We start from the raw sequence: 15,564 nt of genomic DNA, 5'->3' as shown, positions 1-15,564 counted from the left end.
TATTTTTTTGTATTTTTTATAATTTTTAAATATTTTTAAAGTTTCTTTAGATGACGACATCATAAGGATATTATTGTATGACATGTGGCAACATATGATTAGATGGTATCCCAATTTCTTTTAACGTGCAAAGGATTGAAACCAAAATGTCCGACAATATTAGGGACTAAATTGAGAACGTTAAGAAAAGTGATATACTTCAAAGGCTAAAGTATGCATTAAGCCAAAAAAAACCAACTAGTATGGGATGTAATTAGATTGTACTGTAAAATATAGAATATAAGTTCAACATCAAAGATAAGATCGTTGGAAGATCCAGCTACGAATCTCGAATATGAATAGTAAAATCGATATGGAAGATAAAATAATATTAAAATTTGAAAATTAGTAAAATTAGTATTTAAATTTGTAAAAATATATAAATATTTTTAATAATATAAAAAGATAAAATATATTAGAGACGATGGTAAGGGGTGGGATGTTTCGCTTATTGATGGTTTGTTAACCCCTTCTGATGCCTCGCGTGTACTACGATTACCTTAAGTTCCTTTTCTATGCTCGATCGATGAATATGACAATTTGATCGTCGAGGTACTTATACGGTGAAGTATGACTATAAACTTACAGTTCACAGCAAGTGGAGGGACTATGGCTGAGGTAGTGGAACTCGTCTCTACCGCCTAAGGTTAAAGACTTTATATGGTGTTGTCTGCGGAATTTTTTGCCGGTTTGGTGTAGGTTAACAGAAAAGGGTTCTGCGGTCCTTGTCGACTGTGTTCGCTGCGGGAGAAATGAAGAGATCAATCATGTGTTTCTTGGGTGTCCGCTTGCTGCTTTGGTCTGGTCTTTGGTGAATATTGATGCCCCGAGCCTCCCTGTTTGACTGGCTTTGTATTTTGCTGCTGGGTTCAGATGTTGACCGACTGGAGAAGGTGGCCGTCACGCTTTGGAGCCTTTGGTATTTTCGTAACTCTGCTGTCCGGAAAGCTTCTTTTGTGCCTTCGCAACAGGTTGTTTCTTTTGCTGCCCGTTTCATGCAGGATTGGGCAGCCTCGAGGAGTGCCTATGGTCGGCTCAAGAGATTGTCTTTGGCTCCTATTTCAGCTACTACCGTTTGGTCTCCTCCGTCAGCTGGCTTGGTTGAATGTAACGTTGATGCCGCCATCGGTCACACTGCTCGGGTCTCTAGCTTTGTTGCGATGGTTCGTAATGAGTATGGTGATTTTGTCAAAGTGTTGAAGTTAGTTCCCATGCAACACATGCAGCAACAAAGGTGGATATACAGCTCATGCAGATAAGGAGTTAATCACAAAGCATAAGTTATTCGGTTAAAATATGAGTTAACCAAATAAAGAATCATGCTACTGTTTCAGTTTTCATGGTTTAGTTTGTTTAGTCCATATTTTGTGTTCTAGTTCATTTTGAACTTAGTTTAGTTTATGTTTGATGTAATTTGATGGTGATAGGGCTGATCGCCAACTTTGTTTATGTTTACAAGCAAAATCATCTAGTCCCTATGTAACTAGTGGAGTTAGGTAATGTTTAGGTGATGAATTTATTGTTTTTGACCACCCAATGTTTGGTATATGTAATGGCTTTGAGCCAAAGTTTCTTTTTGAATAAAATAATAAGATTTTCTTTCCATATGCTCCATCTTTCTTTGCCTTCTAAATTCTGTTCTCCATTCCTGGCAGTAGCTCAAAGCTTGAATTCCAAGCATTTTTCCTTCATTCTTTATCCGGGTATAATACATTGCTGTTAAAGTCCAGATTGAAGTTCTTACTTTATCCGGTTAAAGTGTGTCTAACACCAACAATTGGTATCTAGAGCCCTTATCTTAGTGGACCTGTTATAGTTGGATCACATACTGATGGTTTCATCAAGCTTCTCACCAGCTGCACCTCCAGTTTTTAATAGAGAAGGATATCACATTTGGATAGTCAAGTTGAGAACCTACCTCCAGGCATTTGATCTATGGGAGGTGGTTAACTCAGATGTTGAACCAAAACCATTAAGAGCAAATCCAATAGTGACTCAAATGAAGCAGTACTCTGAAAAAAAAAGTAAAAAGCACAAGGCCATGTCATACATTCAGAATTGTGTTTCTGATGTAATTTTTACTAGAATCATGGTTTGTGAAACACCAAAACAAGCCTGGGAAAAACTCAAGGAGGAGTTTCAAGGCACAGAGAAGACAAGGCAGCAGCAGCTCTTGAACTTAAGAAGGGATTTCAAGAATTTGAAGATGAAGGAATAAGAAACTGTCAAGAAGTATTCTAACAGAATCATGGCTGTAGTTAATAGCATAAGGCTCCTTGGTGAGCAATTTGATGAGGCAAGGATTGTGGAGAAAGTGCTCTCTACCTTACCAAAAAGGTATGAAGCAAAAATATCCTCCTTAGAGGATTCAAGAGACCTAGCAATCATCTCTTTAACTGAGCTCATTAATGCCCTCTATACTTAGGAGCAAAGGAGAGCTAGCGGGATGGAAGAGCATCAAGAGGGTGCTTTCCAAGCTAAAACCAAGTCTGCTTCAAGTTCCTCAGCCTATAAAGGCAAGAAGAACTGGAAAAATAGGCCTAAGCCTGATGTTGCAAGAGGAGGAGATCGACTCTGCAGATTTTGTAAAAAACCTGGTCATCTAGAGACCAGATGCTGGTTCAGGCCAGATGCTGTGTGTCAACACTGCAAAAAGAAGGGCCATGTTGAAAGGGTCTGCAAAGAAAGAGGCAGACCTGGCCAAAACCAAGCACAATACAAAAATGCTGAAGCTCAAGTAGCTGAAGACAGTAGTGACCATGAAGAGCAGGTTTTTGCTGTTTCATGCTCAGCTGGCCAGAAGAAAGGTACAAAAGACTGGTTCTTGGACAGTGGCTGCACTAACCACATGTCACCTGATGCAACCATCTTTAAGACTTTGGATAGAAGCTACAAGACCAAAGTGAAAGTTGGTAATGGATTGTTCATAAAAGCTGAAGGAAAATGAGATGTGGTGATATGCACTCCTACAGGCAATAAAGTCATTCCAAATGTGCTGCTAGTGCCTGAGATTGACAGAAATCTTCTCAGCATTGCTCAATTGCTTGAGAAAGGTTATTCTGTTGTGTTCAAATCTGAAGAATGCCAGATAAGTGATCCAAATAGATCCAAGTTCATGTCAGTCACTATGACCGATAAATGCTTTGAAGTCAGCTGGCCAAGTGACCTACACTCATCCTGCATTGCCTCTACAGAAGATTCCAAGCTTTGGCACCAAAGGCTTGGGCATACCAACTTCAGATCAATGACTCAGATGATCAGTGAAGACTTGGTTAAAAACTTCACCAACTCTGTTGAGGAAGAAGAGGTATGTAAAATCTGTCAATTGGGAAAACAAGCAAGATCGCCATTTCCTACCAATCAAGCATGGAGAGCCTCTGAGAAGCTGCAGCTTGTACACACAGATGTGTGTGGCCCCATGAAAACTGAATCATTGAATGGAAGCAGATACTTTATTTTATTTATTGATGATTACTCCAAGTATTGTTGAGCATATTTTTTCCGGAATAAGTATGAAGTACTTTCAATATTCCAAAAATTTAAAGCTGCAGCAGAAATTGAAACAGGCTGTAAACTCAAGACCCTTAGGTCTGATAATGGAATAGAGTATACTTTATCCGGGTTTAATACCTTTTGTGATGAAGTTGGCATTAGACGCCAGCTCACCAACACTTATACACCTCAACAAAATGGTGTAAGTGAAAGGAAGAATAGGAGCTTAATGGATATGGCCAGATGTTTATTGTTTGAAAAGAATTTGCCCAAGACCATGTGGGCTGAAGCTGTCAATATTGCTGTCTACATTCAGAATAGGCTTCCAACCAAAGCACTTGCTCACAAGACACCTTTTGAGGCCTGGTTCGGGTTCAAGCCATCATTGGCTCATATGAAAGTCTTTGGTTGCCTATGTTACAACCAAATACCAACTGTAAAGAGGGATAAGTTGTCCAAAATAGCCATTCCTAGTATTTTAGCCGGGTATAGTATGGTCAAGAAGTGCTATAGGATTTTGGACCCTTTAACAAACAAAATTCAAGTAAGCAGAGATGTGATCTTCGATGAAAAAGGATGCTGGAATTAGGAGAAGAATGAGTCAGAGGCTGTTTCTGAAGAGCTAATGGTTGATCATGCTGAACTTAATCAAATTAGTCCTGAAATGGACATTGATGACATGCCAGTCAGAGGCACTAGACCTTTGGCTGAAATTTATGAAAGAGCTCAAGTTGCCATAGTGGAGTTATGCAGTTTTGAATAAGCTGAAGCTGATGAAGGCTGGAAACAGGCAATGTTTGATGAAATTGCCATGATTGAGAAGAACCAGACATGGGAATTGATTCCTAGACCAGCCAAGAGGAAGGTTATTGGAGTAAAATGGGTCTATCGAGCCAAGAAAAATGCTGATGGGAGCTTGAACAAACTGAAAGCCAGGCTTGTAGTTAAAGGATTCAGCCAGAAATATGGCTTGAACTACCTGGAAACATTTGCACCAATAGCCAGGCTAGACACCATCAGGCTACTGGTTGCTTTGGCAGCTTAGATGCAGTGGAAAATCCACCAGCTTGATGTGAAGTCTGCATTCCTAAATGGCTTCCTTGAAGAAGAGATATACATTGATCTGCCTCAAGGCTTCATTGTGTCTGGCAAACAACAAATGGTGTACAGGCTTAAGAAGGCATAATATGGCCTGAAACAGGCTCCTAGAGCCTAGTATGCTCGAACTGACAGTTACTTGGTCAGTTTGGGATTTAACAGAAGTGTTAGTAAGCTAACTCTATATGTCAAGAAGAATGAAGCTGAAAAATAGCTTATTGTATCCCTCTATGTCGATGACCTTTTGGTGACTGGAGAAGATCAAGACATGTTGGCTGAATTCAAAGCCAAAATGAAGGACATGTTTGAGATGTCTAACTTGGGGCTAATGACATATTTTTTGGGAATGGAGGTGCGCCAAACAGAAGGAAAAATCTTCTTGGGACAGAGAACATTTGCCTTGAAGGTTTTGTCCAAATTCTCAATGGAGAATTGTAAGCCAACGAGCACTCCTATTGCTGTTGGAATGAAGCTGTCAAGCCAAGGAGATCATGAACCAGTCAATGAGTCTACCTGCAGGAGCCTAGTTGGCTGCTTGTTATATTTGACAGCAACTAGGCCAGATATCTTGTTTGCTGTGAGTATGTTATCAAGGTTTACGCATTGCTGTAATGTCCAGCATTTTCAAGTAGCAAAGAGAGTGCTAAGGTACATCAAAAGCACTCTTGTCTATGGTGTGTTATTCAATAAAGCTGAAAGTTTGAAGTTGAAAGGCTATACTGATAGTGACTAGACTGGTTCAAGTGATGATATGAAAAGTGTAACACCCCTTACCCGTATCCAACACCGGAATAGGGTACGAGGCATTACCAAAACACATACACTTGTAAACGTATTTAACCGAGTTATAAAATTTCATCAAAATTAAAACTTTCAAAATAATTAACATGTTTCTATAACTTTTCACAATATATCCTCAAAATATTATAATCATAATAATTAGGGCCTGCGAGACCCGATACATACTCATGCAATTTAATGCTTCATTTCCATTTCATTCAATTCGCAATTTCTCATGCTCATAATTTAAATCATATCACTAGCAATTTCCATTTAATTCACGTACAATTCAATGACATCAAATTCAAAACTAATACGTATTTACCATTTAACTCAATGTTTATTGATTATACCATTCAATAACACATTTATGAAATTCTCAATTTAGCAATGAAAATATCACCTTAGTTTGAATAACAACATCGTCCTGATATAAATACACTACCACTTATCCATTTACTTTAATTCTTTTGGGCCCATTTGTCACTTACCATCCTTAATCAAATTAGGGAACGGTCACGGAAAATTGAGTACTTCACTTTCACTTTGCCATAGTATAACTATGGTCTTACGTGTGATCACTTATCACTTGTCCCTGATCAGATAAGTGTAGCCACCTATCACTTTGTTTCTTGATCAGATAAGTGTAGCCACTTATCACTTTGTTTCTTGATCAGACAAGTGTAGCCACTTATCACTTTGTCTCTTGATCAGATAAGTGTAGCTAAAGCTATCACTTATCACTTTGTCTCTTGATCAGATAAGTATAGCCGAAGCTATCACTTATCACTTTTCACTTGTCACTTGATCAGATAAGTGTAGCCGAAGCTATCACTTATCACTTTGTCACTTGATCAGATAAGTATAGCCGAAGCTATTACTTATCACTTTCCACTTGTCACTTGATCAGATAAGTGTAGCTAAAGCTACCACTTATCACTTTGTCATTTGATCAGAAGTACTCAAATCCGGCGTTCCGCTCAATTTGATCATTTATTCATATATCAGGCTTACCAACATGTGTTAATTCATAAACCATTCATGGTATTATTTCATGCCAAATCATATACTGAATATACCATACACACATACTATGAAACTTTATTTTCACACATGAGCTTAAACCATGACCAATAATGCACAAAAATAAGCATCATTCATATTTCATCGTTTATGAGTTATAATCAAACATATGACCATCTATACACGAATCATTCATATATTTCCCAATTTTCCTCCTCCTCCTCTCCATTCCACATCCTTAATGTGTATAACACACTTAAACAATATTAATCATAATTTCAATATTCACTAACATGTATATTCAAAGCTGTTTATCCGAGTCAGAGTCACTAAATTATTTTTATCCGGAGCTACAGAGCTCCAAATTAAGATCCGTTAATTTTCCCTGAAACTAGACTCACATATCTTCATACCATAAAATTTTCATAATTTTTGGTTCAGCCAAATAGTACAGTTTATTCTTTAAATTTTCCCCTGTTTCGCTGTCTGACAGTTCCGACCACTCTTCACTAAAAATTAATTATCTCATTGTACAGAATTCGGATGATGTTTTAGCTTGTTTCTTCTAAAAATAGACTCATTAAGGATTCTAACCATATAAACTATAACTCATAATCATTTTTGTACAATTTTTAATGATTTTCCAAAGTCAGAATAGGGGAACCCGAATTCATTCTGACCTTGTCTCACAAAATCTATTATATCTCATGATTTACAATTCCATTGCTCACATCATTTCTTTTATAAGAAACTAGACTCAATAAGCTTTAGTTTCATATTTTATTCATCCTCTAATTCAATCTCTACAATTTTTGGTGATTTTTCAAAGTTACACTACTGCTGCTGTCCAAAACTGCTTTAGTGCAAAATGTTGATTTCCATTTTGCCCCAAATTTCACAGTTTATACAATTCGGTCCTTTCTCAATTAACCCCTCAATTAATCTAATTTTCTCAATTAGTACTTTACTAGACATTATAAGTTGTTACACAACTATTGAAATTCAGAATTTCCACATATAACTCTATCTTCAAACTCTTTTACTATTAGGTCCCAAACATTCACTTTCTATTCAATTCTTTCAATAAAATCAGCATATGAACAATTTAAAGCTCTAATTTCATGCTAAATCATCATATACTTCCAGCACATATTCATATCAACTTTCAACTTCTTTCATAAAATCAAAAACTAATAGATTTAACAAGTGGGCCTAGTTGTAAAAGTCATAAAAATACAAAAATTTCAAGAAATAGTCAAGAATTGAACTTACTTGTAATAAAAATATGAAGAACCAGCTTGAAGAAGCCCTTCCATGGTGTTTTAGCTGATGAGAATTCAGAAAAATGAAGAGAAATCTAGATAATTCCACTTGGGTCCTAACTTTATTAAGCAAATTTTGCAATTTTCCAATTTTGCCCTTAATTCTCCTTACTTTCTTGCTGATTTCATGCCTCTGCCGTCCAGCCCAAATAGACCTTGGGTCTATTTGCCTTTTAAGCCCTCTTCCTTTTATCATTTAAGCTATTTAATCATTTCTCAAAATTTTGCATTTGTTACAATTTAGTCCTTTTTGTTCAATTAATTATCGGAACTTTAAAATTTCTTAACGAAACTTTAATACTAACTTTTTAACACTCCATAAATATTTATAAAAATATTTATGGCTCAGTTTAAAATCCCCGAGGTCTTGATACCTCATTTCGATTCTAATTATTTAATATTTATTTCTAGTGCACTATTCACTATTTCAAAAATTTTCCTAACTTCATATTTAACTTATACTTACTAAATTAATAATATTTTCTACCAATTTGTCGAATTTAGTGATCTCGAATCACCGTTCCGACACCTCTGAAAATTCAAGCCATTACATTTTTTTTTTCGTCGGATTTGTGGTCCCGAAACCACTGTTCCGACTAAGCCTAAAATCGGGCTATTACAACTCTCCCCCCTTTAGGGATTTTCGTCCCCGAAAATCTTACCAGATGGTAGGTTAATGATTTACTTCCACAGTATATTTCAAATTCACACATGATTTTGGATTTTCATATCTTTTACAGATAATCACATAGATTCATAAGAAAATCAGGATAGCGATATTTCAGCATCTGAAGCTACACAAAGTATCGAAAAATTACAATCCATATAGAATGATATCCATTTTGATAACCTGAGTAGTTTTCAGAACTATCAAATATTTCTCTCTTTTTATATTGTCCTCATTTTCTAATTCATTCACTTTTCCGACCACATTATTATTCTCTCGTACACGAATTTCTGTAACACTACACTCGTAAGCTTATTCAACCAAAATCTCACAAATTTCATTGTAACATTTTACTAATATGGGGGTGAGTGTAGTAAAGCCTCAAATTTATCTTACACATAAATGAACATAACACATACCACCACAAATAGCCAATTCATTACTAAGTTCACATTCTCAAAGCATTTAATAAACATTTGCTTTTAATCACTTTTGTTCTCAACACAAAATTCTAACTCAAATCACTAATTCACAATCAAAATTTCTATATAGCATCATAATCCAAATATCATAACTCATATGCTTGTATAATTATAACATTCATCAATAAAAAAAATGTTTTATTCTTTGATCCATACCTTTATGAGTTTCAACTCATAATCAATACATTTTCACTCAAACATTTTAGTATTTATTTCTATACTATTAGAATTAACTCAGTTGAAAAACATATCTGTCTCATCAAGATAATTTTCGTCATAGAACAATACTGATAAGGGGGTGATGGTGAAGTCATAAATCTTTCAACTTGCTCTCATAGATACATATATATATATGATTTTGTATTCATCATCAATGTAATACCATCATAACCACGTAATTCATTCCAAGCAAATTAACACATCTATTTATTACAAATGTTTTCTGTCACTCACAATTTCACACAACGAATTTACTTACTCAAGCTCAACGTTAATATCTAATTAAATTCCAATACTTTGCTTCTATTTTACTTACCGACATTTGCCAAATTAGAGGACGTCTTACGGAATTGAGTACTTCGTTTTCTCGATGCCATAGTCCAACTATGGTCTTACACGTAATCACAAATCACATACCGATGCCATAGCCCAACTATGGTCTTACACGAAATCACATATCACTTACCGATGCCATAGCCCAGCTATGGTCTTACACGGAATCACATAATCACATGTTCACATGTTGCCATGGTCAAACCATGGTCTTTTCCGTCAATTCATCACATATCACTGAACGAAAGTACTCATTCCTGCGTTCTACTCAATTTGACTTCCAATTCAATTTTCATACTATTATAATATTCATGGTTTAGACATAAAACAAAATATCTTATTATCTTTAATTTAACAATTAAACATAAGATTCTATCATATGAACATACTAATTTCACTTATTCAAGCAGATGTACATACACACGTTCCATCTATTTAAGTAAATTTGCTTATCATATTCACTTAATCAAATATGTTGAGCACATAGCATTATATAATCACCAACATACTTGGATGAGCTTGTCACAACATAAACTTTTTTTTTTAACTTATAGTCATCTCTTTTCATACATGAACACATCCATATCACAAATTTTTATACTTACCTTTCCAAATTCCAACATAACGTGAGCATATTTCATTTATCTCAATATCATTTTTAGCATTATCGAAAATAGCTCGATTGAAAATCATCTCTGTCTTAACAAAGCAATTTCGTTAGAGCCCGGAGATATCACATCATCAAGAGTAATAACGTGGCATGTATAGCTAGGCTCACATATGCTACGTTTGGTCCGAGAACCGACTAAACCGTAGCTCTGATACCACTAAATGTAACACCCCTTACCCGTATCCAACACCGGAATAGGGTACGAGGCATTACCAAAACACATACACTTGTAAACGTATTTAACCGAGTTATAAAATTTCATCAAAATTAAAACTTTCAAAATAATTAACATGTTTCTATAACTTTTCACAATATATCCTCAAAATATTATAATCATAATAATTAGGGCCTGCGAGACCCGATACATACTCATGCAATTTAATGCTTCATTTCCATTTCATTCAATTCGCAATTTCTCATGCTCATAATTTAAATCATATCACTAGCAATTTCCATTTAATTCACGTACAATTCAATGACATCAAATTCAAAACTAATACGTATTTACCATTTAACTCAATGTTTATTGATTATACCATTCAATAACACATTTATGAAATTCTCAATTTAGCAATGAAAATATCACCTTAGTTTGAATAACAACATCGTCCTGATATAAATACACTACCACTTATCCATTTACTTTAATTCTTTTGGGCCCATTTGTCACTTACCATCCTTAATCAAATTAGGGAACGGTCACGGAAAATTGAGTACTTCACTTTCACTTTGCCATAGTATAACTATGGTCTTACGTGTGATCACTTATCACTTGTCCCTGATCAGATAAGTGTAGCCACCTATCACTTTGTTTCTTGATCAGATAAGTGTAGCCACTTATCACTTTGTTTCTTGATCAGACAAGTGTAGCCACTTATCACTTTGTCTCTTGATCAGATAAGTGTAGCTAAAGCTATCACTTATCACTTTGTCTCTTGATCAGATAAGTATAGCCGAAGCTATCACTTATCACTTTTCACTTGTCACTTGATCAGATAAGTGTAGCCGAAGCTATCACTTATCACTTTGTCACTTGATCAGATAAGTATAGCCGAAGCTATTACTTATCACTTTCCACTTGTCACTTGATCAGATAAGTGTAGCTAAAGCTACCACTTATCACTTTGTCATTTGATCAGAAGTACTCAAATCCGGCGTTCCGCTCAATTTGATCATTTATTCATATATCAGGCTTACCAACATGTGTTAATTCATAAACCATTCATGGTATTATTTCATGCCAAATCATATACTGAATATACCATACACACATACTATGAAACTTTATTTTCACACATGAGCTTAAACCATGACCAATAATGCACAAAAATAAGCATCATTCATATTTCATCGTTTATGAGTTATAATCAAACATATGTCCATCTATACAAGAATCATTCATATATTTCCCAATTTTCCTCCTCCTCCTCTCCATTCCACATCCTTAATGTGTATAACACACTTAAACAACATTAATCATAATTTCAATATTCACTAACATGTATATTCAAAGCTGTTTATCCGAGTCAGAGTCACTAAATTATTTTTATCCGGAGCTACAGAGCTCCAAATTAAGATCCGTTAATTTTCCCTGAAACTAGACTCACATATCTTCATACCATAAAATTTTCATAATTTTTGGTTCAGCCAAATAGTACAGTTTATTCTTTAAATTTTCCCCTGTTTCGCTGTCTGACAGTTCCGACCACTCTTCACTAAAAATTAATTATCTCATTGTACAGAATTCGGATGATGTTTTAGCTTGTTTCTTCTAAAAATAGACTCATTAAGGATTCTAACCATATAAACTATAACTCATAATCATTTTTGTACAATTTTTAATGATTTTCCAAAGTCAGAACAGGGGAACCCGAATTCATTCTGACCTTGTCTCACAAAATCTATTATATCTCATGATTTACAATTCCATTGCTCACATCATTTCTTTTATAAGAAACTAGACTCAATAAGCTTTAGTTTCATATTTTATTCATCCTCTAATTCAATCTCTACAATTTTTGGTGATTTTTCAAAGTTACACTACTGCTGCTGTCCAAAACTGCTTTAGTGCAAAATGTTGATTTCCATTTTGCCCCAAATTTCACAGTTTATACAATTCGGTCCTTTCTCAATTAACCCCTCAATTAATCTAATTTTCTCAATTAGTACTTTACTAGACATTATAAGTTGTTACACAACTATTGAAATTCAGAATTTCCACATATAACTCTATCTTCAAACTCTTTTACTATTAGGTCCCAAACATTCACTTTCTATTCAATTCTTTCAATAAAATCAGCATATGAACAATTTAAAGCTCTAATTTCATGCTAAATCATCATATACTTCCAGCACATATTCATATCAACTTTCAACTTCTTTCATAAAATCAAAAACTAATGGATTTAACAAGTGGGCCTAGTTGTAAAAGTCATAAAAATACAAAAATTTCAAGAAATAGTCAAGAATTGAACTTACTTGTAATAAAAATATGAAGAACCAGCTTGAAGAAGCCCTTCAATGGTGTTTTAGCTGATGAGAATTCAGAAAAATGAAGAGAAATCTAGATAATTCCACTTGGGTCCTAACTTTATTAAGCAAATTTTGCAATTTTCCAATTTTGCCCTTAATTCTCCTTACTTTCTTGCTGATTTCATGCCTCTGCCGTCCAGCCCAAATAGACCTTGGGTCTATTTGCCTTTTAAGCCCTCTTCCTTTTATCATTTAAGCTATTTAATCATTTCCCAAAATTTTGCATTTGTTACAATTTAGTCCTTTTTGTTCAATTAATTATCGGAACTTTAAAATTTCTTAACGAAACTTTAATACTAACTTTTTAACACTCCATAAATATTTATAAAAATATTTATGGCTCAGTTTAAAATCCCCGAGGTCTTGATACCTCATTTCGATTCTAATTATTTAATATTTATTTCTAGTGCACTATTCACTATTTCAAAAATTTTCCTAACTTCTTATACTTACTAAATTAATAATATTTTCTACCAATTTGTCGAATTTAGTGATCTCGAATCACCGTTCCGACACCTCTGAAAATTCAAGCCATTACATTTTTTTTTTCGTCGGATTTGTGGTCCCGAAACCACTGTTCCGACTAAGCCTAAAATCGGGCTATTACAAAAAGCACCTCTGGATATGCTTTTACCCTTGGCTCAACCATGTTTTGTTAGAGCTCAAGGAAACAATCGATGGTGGCTCAATCAACAGTAGAAGATGAATATGTTGCAGCTACCAATGCTGTAAATCAAGCCATTTGGCTGAGAAAAATTCTAGCTGATCTTAACCTACATCAAAGGGAGGCAACAGAGATCTTTTATGATAACAAGTCTGCTGTTGCAATTGCAAAGAATCCTGTCTTCCATGGTAGAACAAAGCACTTCAGGATCAAGTTACATGTGATAAGGGAGATGGAACAAGCTCGAGAGGTGGAGCTGATTCATTGCAATTCAGAGGAACAGGTTGCTGATATCTTCAAAAAGGCCCTTGGTGTGTCAAAGTTTGTAAAACTGAGAAAGCAGCTAGGTGTTACAAGCATGGAAACTAAGGAGGAGTGTTGAAGTTAGTTACCATGCAACACATGTAACAACAAAGGTGGATATGCAGCTCATGCAGATAAGGAGTTAATCACAAAGCATAAGTTATCCGGTTAAAATATGAGTTAACCAGATGAAGAATCATGCTACTGTTTCAGTTTTTATAGTTTAGATTGTTTAGTCCATATTTTGTGTTCTAGTTCATTTTGAACTTAGTTTAGTTTATGTTTGATGTAATTTGATGGTGATAGGGCTGATCGCCAGCTTTGTTTATGTTTGCAAGCAAAATCACCTAGTCCATATGTAATTAGTGGAGTTAGGTAATGTTTAGGTGATGAATTTATTGTTTTTGACCACCCAATGTCTGGTATATGTAATGGCTTTGAGCCAAAGTTTCTTTTTGAATAAAATAATAAGATTTTCTTTCCATATGCTCCATCTTTCTTTGCCTTCTAAATTCTGTTCTCCATTCCTGGCAGTAGCTCAAAGCTTGAATTCCAAGCATTTTTCCTTCATTATTTATTCGGGTATAATACACTGCTGTTAAAGTCTAGATTGAAGTTCTTACTTCATCCGGTTAAAGTGTGTCTAACACCAACACAAAGCAGTCTCGGGTTGTTGTTCTGCTATGTTTAGTCCTTGTGTGGCGGAAGCTACCTCGGTTAGGGAAGCCTTCTCTTGGTTGAAGGTCGAAAGCTTCGATTCTGTCTTGGTCGAGATGGACTGTCTGGACGTTTGTACTGCTCTTCAGTCTCCGCGGGAAGATTGTTCAGAACTCCAATACCGGAATTTCTGCCATGAGCTCCTTAGTGTGAGGTTATCGTAAGGTTATAACCTCTTTTAACATGCTACAAGTTAAATTACTTAATATTTAAGAATCTTTCATATTTCAAGTAAATTTTTTATGTATTAAAAATTACTTAATTGTTTTAGATCTCTTTCGTCTTCTAGGTAATTCTTATAGGTTTTAAGTAATTCTTTATTTTTTTTAGAAATTTCTTAATTACTTAGAATCCTTTCATATTTTATGTTTTAAATATTTTTATTATAAATTACTTAATAAAAACTTACTTAATTTCTTATATATTTTAAGTAATTTTTCTTGTATGACAAATTATTTAATTTTCGAAAAACATTTTCATATTTTATTTTACACTACGAATTATTTAAATTCTTAAAATTCTTTCATGTTTTAAGTAATTTTTTAATGCTTTATCAATTACTTAATTTCTTAAAATTCCATCATATTTGTATCTTTAACTAATAATTACATTGTCTTGTAATTACAAATAATTATAATTCCTAGACTCTCTATATCATGTTTACTAGTACAAATTATAATTACACAGTTACATATTTTATATATTTTAAAAAAAATATTTACTATAAAAATTATCATTACGGTAAAAAATTTATAAATGAGCAACAAAAATTAAAATCAAGTCATTGTATGCAATATGTTAGTGTAAGCCAGTAGTCAACATTATTTAGTGCAAGCAAGTAGTCAACATTATTAAAAAAAATATTAAGAAAAATAATCATATGCAATTTTAACCAATTACTCTAGCATTACATATTTGTTGAGTTATTCTCTCTTTAATATTTAACATAAATTCATTATAATCATTTGTTGGTCTTTAATAGAGTTCTTCATCATTTGATCTAAATTTGTATCGTTAAGATTTTCAAAATCTTCTTCATCCATGTATTCTTCAAAATATGAATTATCCGGATACTACCTACAAATGAAGTTTTGAAGTATACAACATGCTAATTATATGATCTAACATTGTGTTTTATGCTATATCGAGGTAATATTGTTAATATGAGAAATCTTTTTTAAAACAATACATGTTCTCTCAACCACAGTTTAAAGCTTTGAATG

The sequence above is a fragment of the Gossypium hirsutum genome, chromosome A10 (assembly GCF_007990345.1).
Source record: "Gossypium hirsutum isolate 1008001.06 chromosome A10, Gossypium_hirsutum_v2.1, whole genome shotgun sequence".
Classification (NCBI taxonomy): Eukaryota; Viridiplantae; Streptophyta; class Magnoliopsida; order Malvales; family Malvaceae; genus Gossypium; species Gossypium hirsutum.
Note: the sequence above shows the minus strand (reverse complement) of the source record.